The 22,743-nt window shown below is 50.4% G+C and overlaps 8 non-coding genes and 3 pseudogenes across 8 annotated transcripts; all 11 read left to right on the plus strand.

Annotated features, from left to right (window-relative positions):
- Positions 1 to 1,853: 1,853 nt before the first annotated feature.
- LOC144388460 (U2 spliceosomal RNA) lies at positions 1,854 to 2,060 on the plus strand (annotated as a pseudogene).
- Positions 2,061 to 2,336: 276 nt separating this feature from the next.
- LOC144388479 (U1 spliceosomal RNA) lies at positions 2,337 to 2,500 on the plus strand. The gene has a single exon (XR_013452862.1). It is a non-coding gene; the product is annotated as a U1 spliceosomal RNA (small nuclear RNA).
- A 477-nt stretch (positions 2,501 to 2,977) lies between these two features.
- LOC144388478 (U5 spliceosomal RNA) lies at positions 2,978 to 3,092 on the plus strand. Its single transcript, XR_013452861.1, has one exon. It is a non-coding gene; the product is annotated as a U5 spliceosomal RNA (small nuclear RNA).
- An 837-nt stretch (positions 3,093 to 3,929) lies between these two features.
- Positions 3,930 to 9,294, plus strand: LOC144388411 (uncharacterized; annotated as a pseudogene).
- A 944-nt stretch (positions 9,295 to 10,238) lies between these two features.
- Positions 10,239 to 10,433, plus strand: LOC120815225 (U2 spliceosomal RNA). Its single transcript, XR_013452846.1, has one exon. It is a non-coding gene; the product is annotated as a U2 spliceosomal RNA (small nuclear RNA).
- A 283-nt stretch (positions 10,434 to 10,716) lies between these two features.
- LOC120815224 (U1 spliceosomal RNA) lies at positions 10,717 to 10,880 on the plus strand. Its single transcript, XR_005711554.1, has one exon. It is a non-coding gene; the product is annotated as a U1 spliceosomal RNA (small nuclear RNA).
- A 477-nt stretch (positions 10,881 to 11,357) lies between these two features.
- On the plus strand, positions 11,358 to 11,472 carry LOC120815227 (U5 spliceosomal RNA). Its single transcript, XR_005711555.1, has one exon. It is a non-coding gene; the product is annotated as a U5 spliceosomal RNA (small nuclear RNA).
- A 520-nt stretch (positions 11,473 to 11,992) lies between these two features.
- Positions 11,993 to 12,090, plus strand: LOC120815226 (U2 spliceosomal RNA; annotated as a pseudogene).
- A 4,971-nt stretch (positions 12,091 to 17,061) lies between these two features.
- On the plus strand, positions 17,062 to 17,258 carry LOC144388450 (U2 spliceosomal RNA). Its single transcript, XR_013452842.1, has one exon. It is a non-coding gene; the product is annotated as a U2 spliceosomal RNA (small nuclear RNA).
- Positions 17,259 to 17,534: 276 nt separating this feature from the next.
- Positions 17,535 to 17,698, plus strand: LOC120829954 (U1 spliceosomal RNA). Its single transcript, XR_005713735.1, has one exon. It is a non-coding gene; the product is annotated as a U1 spliceosomal RNA (small nuclear RNA).
- A 477-nt stretch (positions 17,699 to 18,175) lies between these two features.
- On the plus strand, positions 18,176 to 18,290 carry LOC144388480 (U5 spliceosomal RNA). Its single transcript, XR_013452863.1, has one exon. It is a non-coding gene; the product is annotated as a U5 spliceosomal RNA (small nuclear RNA).
- The last annotated feature ends 4,453 nt before the right edge of the window (positions 18,291 to 22,743 follow it).

Consider the following 22,743-nt stretch of genomic DNA (forward strand, 5'->3'; position numbering starts at 1 on the left):
TCCGATCTGCTCTACCTCATGTGGTAAATGAGGATCAGACGTGTGGGGTGGAGGGGAGACGCATCCAATGGAATTTAGGGCTGGTGAGGGATTGCATTCACTGGGTGGAGGAACGTGGGGTGCCTCTGATGCTGGTGGGTTTGGACATGGAAAAGGCGTTTGATAGGGTGAACCAAGGTTTTTTGGCAGCTGTGTTAGAGAGGATGGGTTTTGGACCAATTTTTCGGAGGTGGTTAGGGATCATGTACACGGGGGTTGGGAGTAGGGTGGTTGTGAATGGGCATATGGGGGTTTTGGTGTCACAGCAGACAGGAGTGAGGCAAGGATGTCCACTCTCGCCACTGCTTTTTGTTATATATATTGAACCGCTAGCTGCAGCTATTCGGGCGGACACGGGCGTGAAGGGATTGCGCCTTCCAGGGGGTGGAGAGAGGGATTTGAGGATATCCCAGTACGCGGATGACATGACGCTCTTTTTAACAACAGAGGGCTCCTTGCTCCGTGCTTTGGACGTCTTGGGGTCCTTTTCAAAAGTATCCGGGGCAAGGGTCAATGTCGGAAAATCCAAGGTTAAATATTTTGGACCTTGGAAGGGGAGGGGAGGGGAGCTGTTTGGATTGTCGGAGTGCGAGGGTCCAATGAGAATACTGGGGGTGGATTTTGAAGACAGCGAGAGTGGGCCGCTGAACTGGAGGAGGCGCCTGGCAGCACTAAGGTCACGAATAGGACTGTGGAAGGCCCGACGTTTGTCTTTAACTGGGAGGGTTTTGGTGGTGAAAGCGGACATTTTGCCGTCAATGATTTACCTGGCGTACGTTTTCCCCCTGCCACCGGAGTATAGGAGAAGATTAGTGCGGGATGTTTTCTCCTTTGTGTGGGGGGGATACGAGTATGTGAGGAGGGGCTGGATGAGACAAGGGGTACCAGAGGGGGGAAGGGGAGTGCCTGATGTGCCACTTAAGTTAGATGTTCTTTTTTTTTCCTTTTGCTGCAACGGGGTGAAGTTCCCTAGTGGGCACTGGTACCATGTGCTGCTCATGTTTTGGCTATCCTTTCCTTTGAGGAAGTGGGTTAAATGGGAGAACTGGCGGCCAAAAGGGGAGGTTATGCCACCACACTACAGGCAGATGATGGGCTGGGCTAAAAGGCACAAGGAATGCGGGGAAGGTGACCTAGGCCTGGATCATCGGGAACTATACAAGGCAATAGTTGCAAAACAGGGACCTGTGAGAGTTTGCGGGGTGGGCAGGGAGGAGTGGCTGTTTGCGCAGCACAAGGAACTGCCAAACAGACTAAAGGACATCAACTGGCTATGTCTACATAAGAGGATGCCTGTGAGGGACACTTTATATAGGCATGGCCTGTCAAGGCTGCGCTCCTGCCCACGATTAGGTTGTGGCAGAGACGAGGACTTATCTCATGTATTTTGGGGATGTGGGTTTGCAAGAACAATGTGGGGAGAGCTGGGTTTTTTTTTTCCTAAACTGGGGGGACTGTCTTATGAGATGCTGATGCTGGGGGTGGGTCTGAGGGGACGGGGATGGGAGGGTTTTTTGTTGTGGTTGATTCTGTCAATAGGGAAGGCAGCACTGTGGGATGACAGAATGGCATTAATAAGAAGTAATGAGGTGAACAGGGTTGAAGGAGTGGTGGCGAAGGTGAGGGGGGAGGTGCGGCGGATGAAAAGGAGGGAGGAGGAGAGGCATGGGTACCATGCAGCCAAGGAGCGATGGAAGGGAGTGTTAGCTTAGGTAAGAGGGTGGGGAAGGGGGTTGCTATGGTATTGGGTGCATTGGTACAGTCTGTATGTTGTTGTTTGTTTTTTTTGTTGATGAAAATGACAATGTAATGTAATATTGTGTGTTGGTGTGGAATGTGTAATAAAAAAAAAAAAAAAAAAAAAAAAATCTGTTCTTATCAGTTTAATATCTGATATGTCCTCTATACGAGGACTACATATTAATCCGATTTTTAGCTCTGGGAGATGAAAAAGGGGCTTGCTCCGTTCACTCCAAGCATCGACCCGGTATTGCAGCACCTCCGGGAACGGTGCACCCTTCAAATTGTGGAAAATAAAAGAAATGGTTACCTGAATCAGTGGTTTGGTGTTGGAAATGATTTCTGCTTTGAGTAAAACAAGTCTCACCTCCACATAGTTTTGAAGACTGAGGCTTTTGGCAAGTGACTTATGCTTACTCATCAATGGTGCCTTTGTTTTGCAAGTCTGAAATCACTGATTTTAAATTCACTGATCTGTGACGACGGCGCCATCTGCGAACCGTCACCACAAATGCTGTGACTGGGAATACCGTCCCTGCCTCTGTCACCACCAACTCATACTTACCTGGCAGGGGAGATACCATGATCAAGAAGGTGGTTCACCCAGGGCGAGGCTCAGTCATTGCACTGCGACTGTGCTGACCACTGCGAATTCCCCAAATGTGGGAATCTCGACTGCATAATTTGTGGTAGTGGGGGACTGCGTTCGCGCTCTCCCCTGATATTGAAGTCAAAGAAAAACCAGATGTCCCGTTTAATCCTCACTGGAGTCTCCAGTGGAGCAAGTCTCAAATCAGCACTGTCTGAATCCAAAGTGAAATCAACCAGATTTCAGCAGGATTTTACAGGGATTAATCATCACTGCACTGGAGTCTCCAGTGGAGGGAGTCTATAATCAGCAAATCACTGTCTGAATCCAAAGTGAAATCAACCAGATTTCAGGATGAATCATCACTGCACTGGAGTCTCCAGTGGAGCAAGTCTCAAATCAGCAAATCACTGTCTGAATCCAAAGTGAAATCAGCCACATTTCAGCAGGACTTTACACTTTTGCTTGTAAACAAATCAATGATTTTTTGATGGCTGGTGCTGGGGAATGGGTTTGGCATTGGACAACCGCAGCTCAACCAATCCCAACCACAAGAGGGATCACTGTTGCGACTGGGATATAAGGCTGCCTGCCACCTGATTCTGCAACTGACTTTGGTTTCTCTTCAATACGCATAAGTCTTTCGCCTTTTACTAAAGACTTCCGTGGAGAGGAACAACAATGAGTTGACCATATTTTTGGCAGGCTCTGCCAATTGGCGGAGCCTCATGTACTTGTGTGAAAAGAAAATTAGTTGGACAGAGGCTCCTGACAATGGAGCACAAAGTTGTGTTTACTTATCACTGGAGTCCCTAGTCTCAAATCACTGTCTGAATCCAAAGTGAAATCAACCAGATTTCAGCAGGATTTTACAGGGATTAATCATCACTGCACTGGAGTCTCCAGTGGAGCACGTCTCAAATCAGCAAATCACTGTCTGAATTCATTGTGAAATCAACAAGATTTTCAGCAGGACTTTGCAGTGATTAATCGTCACTGGAGTCTCTAGTGGAGCCTTGCAGCAAGTCTCAAATCACTGTCTGAAACAACAGTGAAATCAACCAGATTTCAGCAGGAGTTTACTCTTTTGCTTGTAAACAAATCAATGATTTTCGCGGACGGGGGCAGCGTGGGGAGTGGGTTGCTAAGTAGCAAGCGACTGCTACGCCCAGTTGAAAGGACCGCACCCCGACAATTGAGCAATGTGCTGGTACGTTGGGTCTGCAAACAAACAGTTAGGTGTTATCGCTTCTCGGCCTTTTGGCTAAGATCAAGTGTAGTGGTTGTTGCTAAAGCTGTGCGGTGTATGGAGCTTGGTGGATAAAGTTGCTGGAGTCCCGTCCTCACACAGGCTATCATGTCTGCAGGACTTAGGAACTCGGTGCGATTCACTTGGAAGGTTAAAGAAGATGAGAAACATGGGAAGAGGGAATGGTTCGTGCGTACGGTCGTGGTGGGATCACTGAAGATTGACCCCGCCCACGTATACTGCCTGCAGTGGAATGCAGCAGGAGGTGGTTTTGACCTGACTCTACACAGCCAAGCAGTGTATGAGAGGGTGATGGAGACAGCGAGGGAAAAGGCGGAAGAAGAGCCCTTTTCAAAGTTTCGGGTGGAGGCTCTTTGCAAGAGGAACTTGAAGATTGTGACGGTCCACATGTACAACCCATATGTGGGGGACGAGACGGTCATATCCTGGTTGTCGAGGTATGGGAAGGTGGAGTCGGCGGTGAGATACCTGAGGGACAGTTTCGGCATCTGGTCAGGGCGGAGACAATTCAAAGTTCTCCTCGAGGACAACCCCGGCGGAGGCGGTGGGCTGCGGCATCCTCCAGCCTACTTCAGCATTGGTGAGGACAGGGGTTTCCTCTTTTACTCCGGCCAGCCCAGTTTCTGCAGGCAATGCCGCAGCTTTGGGCACATGGCGACGGACTGCACCGAAGGGCGATGCCGGAACTGTGGTGGAAGGGGACACAGCGTGGCCACGTGCGGGGCCCCAAAGACGTGCCATGGATGCGGAGGAGAGGGGCACATTGTCCGCGACTGCACAACCACAACCCGTAGCTACGCAGAGGTAGCAGTGCAGGGGGAGGTCTCTGTCCTCACCCCGTTGGAGGAGGCACTACAGTCGCTCTCTGGAGAGGAGGGAAGGGCTGCTGCACGGGACGAGTCTGCGACTGACCACATCGGCGCAAACGAAACGGAGGAGCGGATGGACACACAAGTGGTTGTGAGCCTGGGAGACTCTCTGCCACTGGTGGGGTCCTGGGCAGACTGTGTGATCAGCTCGGAGGAGGAGGACACCAGGAAAGAGACAATCCAGGGGGTCAGGAAGAGGAGCAGTTCATCCAGGGGTGAGCAGGCTGAGTCTTCGGCAGAAGCAACCGAGGCTGGACCACAGGTGCACAGGTCGAGAAGGAGGAAGAAGAAGCTGGCAGACGGCCGTGCGATGGGGGAGATCCGGGAACCCCCAGGATCCGAGTCGGAGGGTAGGAGCCAACAGGCTTCTGTGGAGATTTCATCGGGTGGTGCAGGAATGGAGAAAACCGGGGGGACTCCGCGGAGGGAGCCGCCCCAGGACGTTTCTCAAAGCCCGGTACTGCAGGAATATGTTGCCAACAATGATCAACTGGAAGATGGTTGCTTGCCAACAGAGGGTAAAGGGGGGGGGGGGGGGGGCACATTTGTGAAGTATTGAATGGCCTTGTTTTCAGTGGTGACCATAAATGTCAGGGGTATGAGAAATATTGTGAAAAGGGCGAGTGTTTTCCAATACCTGTTACAGACGCCCCTACATGTTTGCTTTCTGCAGGAAGTGCATCTAAAGGATGGTGGGGATGTCAGGGAGTTTTCGGAGGGCTGGCTCAAGGGTGAGTCGAGATGGGGTGTAGGGGGGGTACACTCCTCAGGGGTGGGAATCCTGTTTGGAAATAAAGATTTCCAGGTCCGGGACAGCTTCTCAGTAGTGCAGGGGAGGGTACTGGTGGTGGATGCATTATGGAGGGGGGTTTTCTTTAGATTTATCAATGTGTATGCACCAGCGGAGCCGAAAGGACGTAAGGCCCTTTTTATTGCACTTAAGGAGGTGTGTGTCACGAATAAGGTGGTGGTTCTAGGGGGGGATTTCAACGTCTCTTTGGAGGGGACAGGGGATTTCAGTCGGCCGTATTTGGAAGAGGTGGTGCAGGCTTTCATGCTGAAGGATGGGTACAGGGCAGTCGAGCCGGCAAGGGAGGGCATCACTTGGTCGAATACACGGGGTTCCCGTACTCGGATTGATTTTGTTTTTGTGCCTGCTGTGGCTGCTGTACGGAGGGCCGTTGTGGGACCAGTGTGGTTCTCAGACCACAACCAACTTGAGGTGGCCTTTTCGGTGGCGGCCCAAATTTTTGGAAGGGGTTACTGGAAGTTGAATTGTGGGGTTTTGGAGGAGGAGGCTTTCCGTAGAGCCTTCACTTTACACTTTGAGGGGTGGGTCTCACTGAAGCCTTTTTTTGACAATATTGTGGAGTGGTGGGAATGTGTGAAGGTAAACGCCAGGGAGTTGACTGTGGGATATTGTTCACAACGAGCGAGGGAGGAGAAGGGGGGGTTTAGGAGGCTCCAAAGGGAGCTGCAGGCTATGATGGAGGCGGAGAACAAGGGGGAAAGAAGGGATAAGCAGAGGGAGAGGGAGGTGAGGGGGAATTTGGGCCTATACTTTAAGGGAAAAGCTGATGGGTTACTGAGGAGATGTGGGAGGGAATCCATCAATGTAGCAGAGACCTGTTCGCCCATGTTTTTTAAACAGGTGAGGGCTGCCCGGGCAAGAGCGTGCATTCCGGGGCTACGGGGGAAGGATGGTGACCTTGTCTCAGATCCGGAGGGGATGGTTGGGGTTGCCTCCAATTTTTTTGGGGACGCCATGGGGCCACAAGAGGTGGAAGAACCGGAGGAAGGAGGTTTTTTGAAGGGGCTTGAGGCTAGGGTGCCAAGGGAAGTGGTGGAGGCCCTAGAACGCCCGGTGGGTCTCGCAGAGTTGGAGGGAGCTATGAAAGGTTTGGGAGGGGGAAAGGTGCCGGGGATTGATGGGTTACCAAAAGAATTTTATGCGGCGTTCTGGGGGATCCTGGGGAAGGATTTTTTAGAAGTGGTGGGTGCAGTGCTGGAACGGGGGCTGTTGGGGAGGACAATGAGGGAGGGGGTGTTGACCTTGCTACATAAGAAAGGGGAAAAAGAAGACTTGGGTAATTTCAGGCCGATAACTCTTCTCTGTGCTGATTATAAGATCATCGCTAGAGTGTTGGCCGGACGACTCCGATCTGCTCTACCTCATGTGGTAAATGAGGATCAGACGTGTGGGGTGGAGGGGAGACGCATCCAATGGAATTTAGGGCTGGTGAGGGATTGCATTCACTGGGTGGAGGAACGTGGGGTCCCTCTGATGCTGGTGGGGTTGGACATGGAAAAGGCGTTTGATAGGGTGAACCAAGGTTTTTTGGCAGCTGTGTTAGAGAGGATGGGTTTTGGACCAATTTTTCGGAGGTGGTTAGGGATCATGTACACGGGGGTTGGGAGTAGGGTGGTTGTGAATGGGCATATGGGGGTTTTGGTGTCACAGCAGACGGGAGTGAGGCAAGGATGTCCACTCTCGCCACTGCTTTTTGTTATATATATTGAACCGCTAGCTGCAGCTATTCGGGCGGACGCGGGCGTGAAGGGATTGCGCCTTCCAGGGGGTGGAGAGAGGGATTTGAGGATATCCCAGTACGCGGATGACATGACGCTCTTTTTAACAACGAAGGGCTCCTTGCTCCGTGCTTTGGACGTCTTGGGGTCCTTTTCAAAAGTATCCGGGGCAAGGGTCAATGTTGGAAAATCCAAGGTTAAATATTTTGGACCTTGGAAGGGGAGGGGAGGGGGGCTGTTTGGATTGTCGGAGTGCGAGGGTCCAATGAGAATACTGGGGGTGGATTTTGAAGACAGCGAGAGTGGGCCGCTGAACTGGAGGAGGCGCCTGGCAGCACTAAGGTCACGAATAGGACTGTGGAAGGCCCGACGTTTGTCTTTAACTGGGAGGGTTTTGGTGGTGAAAGCGGACATTTTGCCGTCAATGATTTACCTGGCGTACGTTTTCCCCCTGCCACCGGAGTATAGGAGAAGATTAGTGCGGGATGTTTTCTCCTTTGTGTGGGGGGGATACGAGTATGTGAGGAGGGGCTGGATGAGACAAGGGGTACCAGAGGGGGGAAGGGGAGTGCCTGATGTGCCACTTAACCCTCCTGTTGTCCTCGGGTCAAAATGACCCGCCACTGTGTTAAAAAACCCCAAAAATACCCCTAAACAATATTTTTTTTACTTGAAATTTTATGACTTTTCCTAGATTGGCCCCAACAGTAGAAAAAGTGAAAGGTTGCTTTTATTCACATTTCCATGTAAGCTGTACAAAAAAAGGTACAAAGATGGTCTTCGGGTCAAAATGACCCATGAGGCAAATAGAGTTGAAATCAAGGTCACACAGTTATTTACACACCACAGAATGTTACAATGTTTCAGTTGTGTCTCAGATCAATCAGTAGCAGAAGTAACCAAGACAAATCAGGTGGTCCTCTCACAGACTGCTGTCCAAAGGTCGTTGTCCTCTCCGGCAGTATATGCCCAGCAAGCCAGCAAAATATGGGATCAAGTCATGGGTGGCTTGCGATGCCAAATCAAGCTATGCTTGGAAAATGCAAGTCTATACCGGGAAGCCGACCAGTGGACGCCCAGAGAAGAACCAGTGGATGCGAGTTGTGCTTGATGTGACAGAGGGACTGAGGGGTCACAATGTGACATGTGACAGAGGGACTGAGGGGGCACAATGTGACATGTGACAGTTTCTTCATCTCGTGTAAACTTGGACAGCAGCTCCTGAAGAGGAAGATCACCATGGTTGGTGCAGTTCGAAAGAACAAGCCTGAGCTCCCACCTGCACTGCTTGCGTCAAAGAGAAGAGAGGTCTTATCATCAAAGTTCGCCTTCACTCCCACCACCGCTCTAGTTTCTTACCTCCCAAAGAAAAACAAGAATGTAGTTCTTCTGAGCACACTGCACACAGACGGTGACATTAGCGATCGTGACGACAGGAAGCCAGTCATCATCTTGAACTACAACCGCAACAAAGGGTGTCCAGGACAACCTGGATAAGGTGATTGGAACATACAGCTGCAGAAAGATGACTGCCTGGTGGCCCCTGGCCATCGTCCACAACATCATTGATGTTTCCTCCCACAATGCCTTTGTGATTTGGAGAGAGATCAACCCGACCTGGATGTCTCGTAAGCAGAGCAAGAGAAGGGTGTTCCTGGAGCAGGTAGGAAAATCTCTTGTAACTCCACTCATTGAAAGAAGGAAGCATGTCCCCTGCACAGAAGTCTCAGCAGAAGTTGTGAAAGCTATTCAGAGTGCAGGAGCTCCTGATCAACCTGAGGATCCAGCTACTACAGCCACTTCCCCAGCTAGGGCAAGTAAGAGGAAGAGATGTCAGTTCTGCCCTCAAAAGAAGGACTGTAAAACACATACTGTGTGCTGCAGGTGTAAAAAATATATCTGCAAAGGCGGTACACTTGCATACTGCCCTACATGTGCTAATAGGTTGAATTGGTTATGTTATTTTTCATATTTTTGTAGTGTACATTGTCCTAAATTGTTCAAGAGAAAAACAAGAAAGAAACTGAGTCATTGGGATGAATAAAGATTTTTCTTTTCTTAAGCTATACAAATAAAGTGAAGAGGGAAAACTGAGGTAGTCACACATTTTGTGGTGAATGACAAGTTGTTTCTTCAAGCAAGATGAAATTTGGTGTTTAAAATTTAATTAAGCTGCTTATATGGGGGGTTTAGTGAAGACGGGTCATTTTGACCCGGAGGACACGGGGTGTATACAGGAAATGAGGACAACAGGAGGGTTAAGTTAGATGTTCTTTTCTTTTCCTTTTGCTGCAACGGGGTGAAGTTCCCTAGTAGGCACTGGTACCATGTGCTGCTCATGTTTTGGCTATCCTTTCCTTTGAGGAAGTGGGTTAAATGGGAGAACGGGCGGCCAAAAGGGGAGGTTATGCCACCACACTACAGGCAGATGATGGGCTGGGCTAAAAGGCACAAGGAATGCGGGGAAGGTGACCTAGGCCTGGATCATCGGGAACTATACAAGGCAATAGTTGCAAAACAGGGACCTGTGAGAGTTTGCGGGGTGGGCAGGGAGGAGTGGCTGTTTGCGCAGCACAAGGAACTGCCAAACAGACTAAAGGACATCAACTGGCTATGTCTACATAAGAGGATGCCTGTGAGGGACACTTTATATAGGCATGGCCTGTCAAGGCTGCGCTCCTGCCCACGATTAGGTTGTGGCAGAGACGAGGACTTATCTCATGTATTTTGGGGATGTGGGTTTGCAAGAACAATGTGGGGAGAGCTGGGTTTTTTTTTTCCTAAACTGGGGGGACTGTGTTATGAGATGCTGATGCTGGGGGTGGGTCTGAGGGGACGGGGATGGGAGGGTTTTTTGTTGTGGTTGATTCTGTCAATAGGGAAGGCAGCACTGTGGGATGACAGAATGGCATTAATAAGAAGTAATGAGGTGAACAGGGTTGAAGGAGTGGTGGCGAAGGTGAGGGGGGAGGTGCGGCGGATGAAAAGGAGGGAGGAGGAGAGGCATGGGTACCATGCAGCCAAGGAGCGATGGAAGGGAGTGTTAGCTTAGGTAAGAGGGTGGGGAAGGGGGTTGCTATGGTATTGGGTGCATTGGTACAGTCTGTATGTTGTTGTTTTTTTGTGTTGATGAAAATGACAATGTAATGTAATATTGTGTGTTGGTGTGGAATGTGTAATAAAAAAAAAAATTAAAAAAAAAATCTGTTCTTATCAGTAAAAAAAAAAAAAAAAAAAAAAAAAATCTGTTCTTATCAGTTTAATATCTGATATGTCCTCTATACGAGGACTACATATTAAGCCGATTTTTAGCTCTGGGAGATGAAAAAGGGGCTTGCTCCGTTCACTCCAAGCATCGACCCGGTATTGCAGCACCTCCGGGAACGGTGCACCCTTTAAATTGTGGAAAATAAAAGAAATGGTTACCTGAATCAGTGGTTTGGTGTTGGAAATGATTTCTGCTTTGAGTAAAACAAGTCTCACCTCCACATAGTTTTGAAGACTGAGGCTTTTGGCAAGTGACTTATGCTTACTCATCAATCATCAATGGTGCCTTTGTTTTGTAAGTCTCAAATCACTGATTTTAAATTCACTGATCTGTGAAGATGGCGCCATCTGCGAACCGTCACCACAAATGCTGTGACTGGGAATACCGTCCCTGCCTCTGTCACCACCAACTCATACTTACCTGGCAGGGGAGATACCATGATCAAGAAGGTGGTTCACCCAGGGCGAGGCTCAGTCATTGCACTGCGACTGTGCTGACCACTGCGAATTCCCCAAATGTGGGAATCTCGACTGCATAATTTGTGGTAGTGGGGGACTGCGTTCGCGCTCTCCCCTGATATTGAAGTCAAAGAAAAACCAGATGTCCCGTTTAATCCTCACTGGAGTCTCCAGTGGAGCAGGTCTCAAATCAGCACTGTCTGAATCCAAAGTGAAATCAACCAGATTTCAGCAGGATTTTACAGGGATTAATCATCACTGCACTGGAGTCTCCAGTGGAGGGAGTCTATAATCAGCAAATCACTGTCTGAATCCAAAGTGAAATCAACCAGATTTCAGGATGAATCATCACTGCACTGGAGTCTCCAGTGGAGCAAGTCTCAAATCAGCAAATCACTGTCTGAATCCAAAGTGAAATCAGCCACATTTCAGCAGGACTTTACACTTTTGCTTGTAAACAAATCAATGATTTTTTGATGGATGGTGCTGGGGAATGGGTTTGGCATTGGACAACCGCAGCTCAACCAATCCCAACCACAAGAGGGATCACTGTTGCGACTGGGATATAAGGCTGCCTGCCACCTGATTCTGCAACTGACTTTGGTTTCTCTTCAATACGCATAAGTCTTTCGCCTTTTACTAAAGACTTCCGTGGAGAGGAACAACAATGAGTTGACCATATTTTTGGCAGGCTCTGCCAATTGGCGGAGCCTCATGTACTTGTGTGAAAAGAAAATTAGTTGGACAGAGGCTCCTGACAATGGAGCACAAAGTTGTGTTTACTTATCACTGGAGTCCCTAGTCTCAAATCACTGTCTGAATCCAAAGTGAAATCAACCAGATTTCAGCAGGATTTTACAGGGATTAATCATCACTGCACTGGAGTCTCCAGTGGAGCACGTCTCAAATCAGCAAATCACTGTCTGAATTCATTGTGAAATCAACAAGATTTTCAGCAGGACTTTGCAGTGATTAATCGTCACTGGAGTCTCTAGTGGAGCCTTGCAGCAAGTCTCAAATCACTGTCTGAAACAACAGTGAAATCAACCAGATTTCAGCAGGAGTTTACTCTTTTGCTTGTAAACAAATCAATGATTTTCGCGGACGGGGGCAGCGTGGGGAGTGGGTTGCTAAGTAGCAAGCGACTGCTACGCCCAGTTGAAAGGACCGCACCCCGACAATTGAGCAATGTGCTGGTACGTTGGGTCTGCAAACAAACAGTTAGGTGTTATCGCTTCTCGGCCTTTTGGCTAAGATCAAGTGTAGTAGCTGTTTTTGGCCACAAAAGCCAAGCGTTCGAGAACGGAACAATGGCTATGACACCCCACGAGCAGCCGATCCCAAGGGTCGGGCTGAGATATACTTTAAGGTTTCGAGCTACGAAAGAAGACGACCAAGTCCTGTCGAGAGTTTTTTTTGGAAAGCAAGTAATCATGGGACAGCTGCATTTGATGGTGCAGGATGTTTTGTGTATCCAGTGGAACCAGCAGGAAAAAGCCTTCGACGTTACCCTTGGGAGCGAGGACATCTACAGAAGGGTGTCTGAAATCTGCAGAAAGGATGCGAAGGTGAGCCCTCTTGCCTACTATGAAGTCCTGAACCTCGACAGACCGAACTTCAGAACAGTGTCAGTCCATATGTACAACCCTTTTGTGACTGATGAAGCCTTAGTTTCATTCCTGGGCCGCTACGGGGAAGTAGCAACTGCAGCCCGGCATGTAAAGGATCCCCTCGGTTTTTGGACCGGCCGTCGGCAGTTCCAGGTCCTGCTGAATCCAGACCCGACAGGGCCGGATGGGCTACAACACCCCCCTGCTTTTTTTAGTCTTGGGGGAGACCGAGGATACTGTTTCTATAACCGCCAGCCAGCCTTCTGCCGAAAATGCAGACGGTCTGGCCACTCGGAGACAGGCTGCACAGGAGAAAGTTGCCGCTTTTGTGGGCAAACAGGACACGCGGCCAAGGACTGCACTGTCCCTAAAAACTGCCATGGATGCGGAGGGTCGGACCACCTCTATAGAAGCTGTCCCAGCCGCAAGAGGACCTTTTCTGAAGTAACCAGACAAACGGGAGTCTCCAACAGAACTTTGGAGCAGGGGAAGGGATCCAAGACATCGCAGAATTCCGAGGAGGGGCCACTACAGATGGGGTCCGGAGCAGAAACCACAGAGGGAGAAGGGAAGACCGCATTGCAGGAGGAAGGGGCAGTATTGGAGGATGAGGTAGCTCGGGCAGCAGACCAGGGCGTGATGGAGGAGTTTCCTGAGCTTACACTTGGTGCATCATTCCCCACAATGAAGCAAGGGGTCCGAAAGCTCTCAGAGGTTTTTGAAGAGCAGGCACCTGAGTATGAAGAGGGTGCGGAGGAGGAACGCAGCAAAAAAAACAAAAGGAAGAAGAAGGATGCGGGAGCCAAAAAGGAGGGGATTGACGGCAGTAGGAGAGAGGAAGCTGTGAAGCCAGGGAAGTCCACTGACGAGGTGCAAGAAGGTGGAACTCAGGAGGAACTACAGGGCCCAAATGGGAATGTTGCAGTAGAGGGGGCGGAACAGTGCATGGGGGAAGGGGCCGTTTTGACGGCTGAAGGGCTGGGGATTGATTTCGATCTCCCCCAAGGTTTGCTCATGTTGTCATCCCCGTATGGGGTGGACATATATGACGGGCCTAGTCGACCGGTAAACTCACCCAACACAGTGCCCCTTTCCTGGGCTGAAGAGATGGACAAAGACACATCCTACACCCAGTAGGAGTCTGAACTTTGCTTTATGGCTTCGTTTAAGGTACTGTCTTTAAACACAAGGGGAATGAGGAATATAGTGAAAAGGAGGACTGTTTTTGATTTTGTGAACACACTCCAAGCCGATATTTGTTTTTTGCAGGAGGTTCATTTACGGGATGCTGGGGACATCCAAACCTTTGCAAAGGAGTGGACCAAAGGGGACTCAGTCTGGAGTGTAGGGGGGGTCCACGCTACTGGGGTGGGCATTTTATTTGGTTCTAAAGAAATTATGGTGGAGGCATCCTTTGTTATTGTCCAGGGGAGGATAATGGGTACAGACGTGACATGGGGCACAGTCAAGCTTAGGGTTATTGTGGTTTATGGGCCACAATCAGCAACCGAGAGGAAGGACATGATCGGCCAAGTGGAACCACACCTTGCCACTAGCAGGCAGGTTATTTTAGGGGGTGACTTAAATGTCGAGCTAGGTAGAGGGGGGGATACCAGTGACGTTTTTATCACCAATTTAATGGCCAAGCATGGCTTAGTAGACGGGTTGAAGGGGGTTAAACCACATGCGCTAGGTCCTACGTGGCGGAACTCAAGGGGCGCAGCAAAGCGTCTGGACTACATATTTACCTCGAGGTCCTTGAGTTTATTGGCAGGCAGAGTGCTCCCCGTGTTTTTCTCTGACCATGATGGAGTACTGCTGGAGGTGCGCTCATGTGCACCAGTTTTTGGGTCTGGGTTCTGGCGTCTTAACATTAACATCTTGGAGGAGGAGGTGTTCATTAAAGATTTCCGCCTGTTTTTCAGAGGTCTGGTGGGTTTAAGGCCGATGTGTCCTGGAGCTATTGAGTGGTGGGAGGTTGCCAAAGAGAGAATAAAGGCATTTTGTGTACAATACAGCAAAAGAAAGGCAAGGTGGGCAAAGAGAGAAGTGCTTCGCCTACAGCGACTACTCGAGCTTGAGTACACTAGGGGGAACTCGGACGGCACTTTAAACCAGCAGGCTTGTGACTCCCTCAAATCGCAGCTTAGGGATGTCTTTGAGTCAAAAGCCAGAGCCTACCTGTTGCAGTCACGTGAAAAATTCATTGAGAGTTTTGAAACGTGTTCAGCTTCTTTCTTCAGCTCAATAAGGGCTGACAGGGCAAAACGGGTAGTGACCGGGGTTAGGGACGAGCAGGGTAGGATTGTGTCGGATAGGGTGCAGATGGTGCGGGCCGCCACCGAATACTACCGCACAGAGTTTTCAGAGAAGGAGATAGACGTAGGTTGTGGGGAGGTCTTTCTGGATTTGTTGACCCAGCGAGTGCCCTTGAACATAGCACAGACGCTAGATGCCCCGCTCACCCTTGAAGAACTCGAGGGTGCTCTCAACAGAATGAACAGGCGAAAAGTGCCAGGTATCGACGGGCTACCGGCAGAATTTTATCTAAAATTTTGGGACATTCTGGGCCCTGTAGTGTTGGAGATCCTTTCCGCAGTACTCCGCACAGGTGCGATGGGAGGGTCTTTGGCCACTGGAGTTATCTCTCTTCTTTTTAAGAAGGGGGATCCAACCGACCTAGGGAACTGGCGGCCACTGACCATGCTGTGTGTCGACTACAAGCTCCTGGCAAAGGTGTTGGCGGACCGTCTGGGCACAGCACTTGCTCATGTGGTCCATGTGGATCAGACTTGCGCAGTGGCGGGACGTTCGGTGAGATGGAATCTCCAGCTTATCCGGGACGCTGTTGCATGGGCGGAAGACAGGCAGCTACCGCTTATGGTGGTGGGCCTCGATCAGGCAAAGGCGTTTGACAGAGTTCACTGGGGTTTCATGTTTAGGGTTTTAAGCAGATTAGGGTTCACTGATAGGTTTGTAGGGTGGTTACGGGTATTGTACACAAGCGTGGGGAGCACAGTTTCGGTTAACGGTCACCTAGGGGAGGTTTTTAGGGTGCACGCAGGGGTCAGACAGGGGTGTCCGCTCTCACCACTGCTCTACATCCTTTACATGGAGCCCCTGGCGGCGGCCATTCGGGCTGACCCGGGTGTTAAGGGTTTTCTGATACCTGGCAGCGGAGGCCTACGGGTCAAACTGTCTCAGTACGCAGACGACACCACACTGCTGCTAGACAGCGATGCCTGCCTAACTCGATCCTTGGAGATTATCCAGAGCTTTGGGCGGGCAGCTGGCGCAAAACTAAACACCGCCAAGTCCTCATTGAAGTTCTTTGGGGGCTGGAAAGACAGGACGGACGTACCAGGGGGGCTTCCGCTCTGCGAAGGACCCCTGAAGGTATTGGGGGTCAGCTTTGAGATAGTCCATAGTGCCACGGTCAACTGGACCAGGCGTTTCTTGGCAGCCCAGAAAAAGCTTGCTCTCTGGAGAAGCAGGAAGCTGACTTTGATAGGGAAGGTACTTGTATTGAAGGTAGACGTTCTGCCATCTCTCCTCTATTTGGCATACATTTATCCTTTGCCTGTCAGCATGAGGAGGCCCCTAATGCGTCTCGTCTTCTCTTTTATCTGGGGAGGGCGATACGAGTATGTGTCGAGGACCCGCATGATGGCTGCAATTGAAGCAGGAGGGAGAGATGTGCCACACCTCCCCCTGAAACTGGACTGCATTTTTGTTTCCTTTTTGTTTAGCCAGTTATCTGTTCCGGTGGCACATCCATCAGGACACTTCATGCGGCTATATTTCTCTTACCAGGCCAGGGGTGTGATAGCTTGGAGTAATCTAGCTCCCCGGGTGGAACAGCAGCCATGGCACTACCATCATGCAGCAAGGTGGCTGCGGGCACACCCTGAGGCCTCGGGAACAGGCGTGTTATTGAGCCACAGGGCACTTTACCAAGTCGCCAGGAAGGGAGTGGTAGCACCTGCAGTGGTCGGGACACCAGCAGGAGTTTGGTGGGGGATCCAACCGCGGGGCCTTGACAATGGGCTCAAGGACCTCAACTGGTTATGTCTCCACGGGTGCCTGCCGGTACGAGAGCTGCTTTATCGGCATGGTTTGACCAGAGCCCCCGTGTGCCCGAGGATTGGATGTCTACACGATGAGACCATTAGACATGTAATGTGGGACTGTACTTTTGCAAGCGAGGGGTGGAAAAGAGCAAATAAGTGGCTAGTACAGCTGGTCCCGGGGTTCCATTTAACTTGGAGTGTGGTGAAAAGAGGGGTGAGCTTGGGAAGGACAATGGTCCTCACATGGCTAATTGTAAGCCTTGTCAAGAGGGGCCTGTGGCGGGCGAGGCAAGACCTGGTGAACAACAAGGAAGTTAGCGTGGAGGGGGTGGTGAAGAGGATCGAGCTGGAGTTGAAGGGGAGAATAATGATGGACATCAGGAAGTGGGGGAAGCATGCCGCCTTGGAGAGGTGGAAGGGAGGACTTGGGTTAAGGGGGGTTCCTTGGGACTAGGTAGACTGACCTCATCCCTGAAAGTTGTCATTTGGTTTTGGTTTTTGGTTTGTTTATGTATTGGTAGAAGACCGAACTACAGAAATGAGTTTGTATGCATTTGTGTTTGGTTTGTTGATGTATTGTGAAGAGAAATGACCACAGATATGAGTTTGTATTGTGCAAAGATCTTTTTCATAATAATAAAAAAAAAAAAAAAAAAAAAAAAATCTGTTCTTATCAGTTTAATATCTGATATGTCCTCTATACGAGGACTACATATTAAGCAGATTTTTAGCTCTGGGAGATGAAAAAGGGGCTTGCTCCGTTCACTCCAAGCATCGACCCGGTATTGCAGCACCTCCGGGAACGGTGCACCCTTCAAATTGTGGAAAATAAAAGAAATGGTTACCTGAATCAGTGGTTTGGTGTTGGAAATGATTTCTGCTTTGAGTAAAACAAGTCTCACCTCCACATAGTTTTGAAGACTGAGGCTTTTGGCAAGTGACTTATGCTTACTCATCAATGGTGCCTTTGTTTTGCAAGTCTGAAATCACTGATTTTAAATTCACTGATCTGTGACGACGGCGCCATCTGCGAACCGTCACCACAAATGCTGTGACTGGGAATACCGTCCCTGCCTCTGTCACCACCAACTCATACTTACCTGGCAGGGGAGATACCATGATCAAGAAGGTGGTTCACCCAGGGCGAGGCTCAGTCATTGCACTGCGACTGTGCTGACCACTGCGAATTCCCCAAATGTGGGAATCTCGACTGCATAATTTGTGGTAGTGGGGGACTGCGTTCGCGCTCTCCCCTGATATTGAAGTCAAAGAAAAACCAGATGTCCCGTTTAATCCTCACTGGAGTCTCCAGTGGAGCAAGTCTCAAATCAGCACTGTCTGAATCCAAAGTGAAATCAACCAGATTTCAGCAGGATTTTACAGGGATTAATCATCACTGCACTGGAGTCTCCAGTGGAGGGAGTCTATAATCAGCAAATCACTGTCTGAATCCAAAGTGAAATCAACCAGATTTCAGGATGAATCATCACTGCACTGGAGTCTCCAGTGGAGCAAGTCTCAAATCAGCAAATCACTGTCTGAATCCAAAGTGAAATCAGCCACATTTCAGCAGGACTTTACACTTTTGCTTGTAAACAAATCAATGATTTTTTGATGGATGGTGCTGGGGAATGGGTTTGGCATTGGACAACCGCAGCTCAACCAATCCCAACCACAAGAGGGATCACTGTTGCGACTGGGATATAAGGCTGCCTGCCACCTGATTCTGCAACTGACTTTGGTTTCTCTTCAATACGCATAAGTCTTTCGCCTTTTACTAAAGACTTCCGTGGAGAGGAACAACAATGAGTTGACCATATTTTTGGCAGGCTCTGCCAATTGGCGGAGCCTCATGTACTTGTGTGAAAAGAAAATTAGTTGGACAGAGGCTCCTGACAATGGAGCACAAAGTTGTGTTTACTTATCACTGGAGTCCCTAGTCTCAAATCACTGTCTGAATCCAAAGTGAAATCAACCAGATTTCAGCAGGATTTTACAGGGATTAATCATCACTGCACTGGAGTCTCCAGTGGAGCACGTCTCAAATCAGCAAATCACTGTCTGAATTCATTGTGAAATCAACAAGATTTTCAGCAGGACTTTGCAGTGATTAATCGTCACTGGAGTCTCTAGTGGAGCCTTGCAGCAAGTCTCAAATCACTGTCTGAAACAACAGTGAAATCAACCAGATTTCAGCAGGATTTTACAGGGATTAATCATCACTGCACTGGAGTCTCCAGTGGAGCACGTCTCAAATCAGCAAATCACTGTCTGAATTCATTGTGAAATCAACAAGATTTTCAGCAGGACTTTGCAGTGATTAATCATCACTGGAGTCTCTAGTGGAGCCTTGCAGCAAGTCTCAAATCACTGTCTGAAACAACAGTGAAATCAACCAGATTTCAGCAGGAGTTTACTCTTTTGCTTGTAAACAAATCAATGATTTTCGCGGAAGGGGGCAGCGTGGGGAGTGGGTTGCTAAGTAGCAAGCGACTGCTACGCCCAGTTGAAAGAACCGCACCCCGACAATTGAGCAATGTGCTGGTACGTTGGGTCTGCAAACAAACAGTTAGGTGTTATCGCTTCTCGGCCTTTTGGCTAAGATCAAGTGTAGTGGTTGCTGCTAAAGCTGTGCGGTGTATGGAGCTTGGTGGATAAAGTTGCTGGAGTCCCGTCCTCACACAGGCTATCATGTCTGCAGGACTTAGGAACTCGGTGCGATTCACTTGGAAGGTTAAAGAAGATGAGAAACATGGGAAGAGGGAATGGTTCGTGCGTACGGTCGTGTTGGGAGCACTGAAGATTGACCCCGCCCACGTATACTGCCTGCAGTGGAATGCAGCAGGAGGTGGTTTTGACCTGACTCTACACAGCCAAGCAGTGTATGAGAGGGTGATGGAGACAGCGAGGGAAAAGGCGGAAGAAGAGCCCTTTTCAAAGTTTCGGGTGGAGGCTCTTTGCAAGAGGAACTTGAAGATTGTGACGGTCCACATGTACAACCCATACGTGGGGGACGAGACGGTCATATCCTGGTTGTCGAGGTATGGGAAGGTGGAGTCGGCGGTGAGATACCTGAGGGACAGTTTCGGCATCTGGTCAGGGCGGAGACAATTCAAAGTTCTCCTCGAGGACAACCCCGGCGGAGGCGGTGGGCTGCGGCATCCTCCAGCCTACTTCAGCATTGGTGAGGACAGGGGTTTCCTCTTTTACTCCGGCCAGCCCAGTTTCTGCAGGCAATGCCGCAGCTTTGGGCACATGGCGACAGACTGCACCGAAGGGCGATGCCGGAACTGTGGTGGAAGGGGACACAGCGTGGCCACGTGCGGGGCCCCAAAGACGTGCCATGGATGCGGAGGAGAGGGGCACATTGTCCGCGACTGCCCAACCACAACCCGTAGCTACGCAGAGGTAGCAGTGCAGGGGGAGGTCTCTGTCCTCACCCCGTTGGAGGAGGCACTACAGTCGCTCTCTGGAGAGGAGGGAAGGGCTGCTGCACGGGACGAGTCTGCGACTGACCACATCGGCGCAAACGAAACGGAGGAGCGGATGGACACACAAGTGGTTGTGAGCCTGGGAGACTCTCTGCCACTGGTGGGGTCCTGGGCAGACTGTGTGATCAGCTCGGAGGAGGAGGACACCAGGAAAGAGACAATCCAGGGGGTCAGGAAGAGGAGCAGTTCGTCCAGGGGTGAGCAGGCTGAGTCTTCGGCAGAAGCAACCGAGGCTGGACCACAGGTGCACAGGTCGAGAAGGAGGAAGAAGAAGCTGGCAGACGGCCGTGCGATGGGGGAGAGCCGGGAACCCCCAGGATCCGAGTCGGAGGGTAGGAGCCAACAGGCTTCTGTGGAGATTTCATCGGGTGGTGCAGGAATGGGGAAAACCGGGGGGACCCCGCGGAGGGAGCCGCCCCAGGACGTTTCTCAAAGCCCGGTACTGCAGGAACATGTTGCCAACAATGATCAACTGGAAGATGGTTGCTTGCCAACAGCGAGCAACCATGGGACAGAGGGTAAAGGGGGGGGGGGCACATTTGTGAAGTATTGAATGGCCTTGTTTTCAGTGGTGACCATAAATGTCAGGGGTATGAGAAATATTGTGAAAAGGGCAAGTGTTTTCCAATACCTGTTACAGATGCCCCTACATGTTTGCTTTCTGCAGGAAGTGCATCTAAAGGATGGTGGGGATGTCAGGGAGTTTTCGGAGGGCTGGCTCAAGGGTGAGTCGAGATGGGGAGTAGGGGGGGTACACTCCTCAGGGGTGGGAATCCTGTTTGGAAATAAAGATTTCCAGGTCCGGGACAGCTTCTCAGTAGTGCAGGGGAGGGTACTGGTGGTGGATGCATTATGGAGGGGGGTTTTCTTTAGATTTATTAATGTGTATGCACCAGCGGAGCCGAAAGGACGTAAGGCCCTTTTTATTGCACTTATGGAGGTGTGTGTCACGAATAAGGTGGTGGTTCTAGGGGGGGATTTCAACGTCTCTTTGGAGGGGACAGGGGATTTCAGTCGGCCGTATTTGGAAGAGGTGGTGCAAGCATTCATGCTGAAGGATGGGTACAGGGCAGTCGAGCCGACAAGGGAGGGCACCACTTGGTCGAATACACGGGGTTCCCGTAGTCGGATTGATTTTGTTTTTGTGCCTGCTGTGGCTGCTGTACGGAGGGCCGTTGTGGGACCAGTGTGGTTCTCAGACCACAACCAACTTGAGGTGGCCTTTTCGGTGGCGGCCCCAATTTTTGGAAGGAGTTACTGGAAGTTGAATTGTGGGGTTTTGGAGGAGGAGGCTTTCCGTAGAGCCTTCACTTTACACTATGAGGGGTGGGTCTCACTGAAGCCTTTTTTTGACAATATTGTGGAGTGGTGGGAATGTGTGAAGGTAAACGCCAGGGAGTTGACGGTGGGATATTGTTCACAACGAGCGAGGGAGGAGAAGGGGGGGTTTAGGAGACTCCAAAGGGAGCTGCAGGCTATGATGGAGGCGGAGAACAAGGGGGAAATACGGGATAAGCAGAGGGAGAGGGAGGTGAGGGAGAATTTGGGCCTATACTTTAAGGGGAAAGCTGATGGGTTACTGAGGAGATGTGGGAGGGAATCCATCAATGTAGCAGAGACCTGTACGCCTATGTTTTTTAAACAGGTGAGGGCTGCCCGGGCAAGAGCGTGCATTCCGGGGCTACGGGGGAAGGATGGTACCCTTGTCTCAGATCCAGAAGGGATGGTTGGGGTTGCCTCCAATTTTTTTGGGGACGCCATGGGGCCACAAGAGGTGGAAGAACCAGAGGAAGGAGGTTTTTTGAAGGGGCTTGAGGCTAGGGTGCCAAGGGAAGTGGTGGAGGCCCTAGAACGCCCGGTGGGTCTCGCAGAGTTGGAGGGAGCGATGAAAGGTTTGGGAGGGGGAAAGGTGCCGGGGATTGATGGGTTACCAAAGGAATTTTATGCGGCGTTCTGGGGAATCCTGGGGAAGGATTTTTTAGAAGTGGTGGGTGCAGTGCTGGAAGGGGGGCGTTTGGGGAGGACAATGAGGGAGGGGGTGTTGACGTTGCTACATAAAAAAGGGGAAAAAGAAGACTTGGGTAATTTCAGGCCGATAACTCTTCTCTGTGCTGATTATAAGATCATCGCTAGAGTGTTGGCCGGACGACTCCGATCTGCTCTACCTCATGTGGTAAATGAGGATCAGACGTGTGGGGTGGAGGGGAGACGCATCCAATGGAATTTAGGGCTGGTGAGGGATTGCATTCACTGGGTGGAGGAACGTGGGGTCCCTCTGATGCTGGTGGGGTTGGACATGGAAAAGGCGTTTGATAGGGTGAACCAAGGTTTTTTGGCAGCTGTGTTAGAGAGGATGGGTTTTGGACCAATTTTTCGGAGGTGGTTAGGGATCATGTACACGGGGGTTGGGAGTAGGGTGGTTGTGAATGGGCATATGGGGGTTTTGGTGTCACAGCAGACAGGAGTGAGGCAAGGATGTCCACTCTCGCCACTGCTTTTTGTTATATATATTGAACCGCTAGCTGCAGCTATTCGGGCGGACACGGGCGTGAAGGGATTGCGCCTTCCAGGGGGTGGAGAGAGGGATTTGAGGATATCCCAGTACGCGGATGACATGACGCTCTTTTTAACAACAGAGGGCTCCTTGCTCCGTGCTTTGGACGTCTTGGGGTCCTTTTCAAAAGTATCCGGGGCAAGGGTCAATGTTGGAAAATCCAAGGTTAAATATTTTGGACCTTGGAAGGGGAGGGGAGGGGGGCTGTTTGGATTGTCGGAGTGCGAGGGTCCAATGAGAATACTGGGGGTGGATT

Source organism: Gasterosteus aculeatus, chromosome 15 (assembly GCF_964276395.1).
Source record: "Gasterosteus aculeatus chromosome 15, fGasAcu3.hap1.1, whole genome shotgun sequence".
In the NCBI taxonomy this organism is placed as follows: Eukaryota; Metazoa; Chordata; class Actinopteri; order Perciformes; family Gasterosteidae; genus Gasterosteus; species Gasterosteus aculeatus.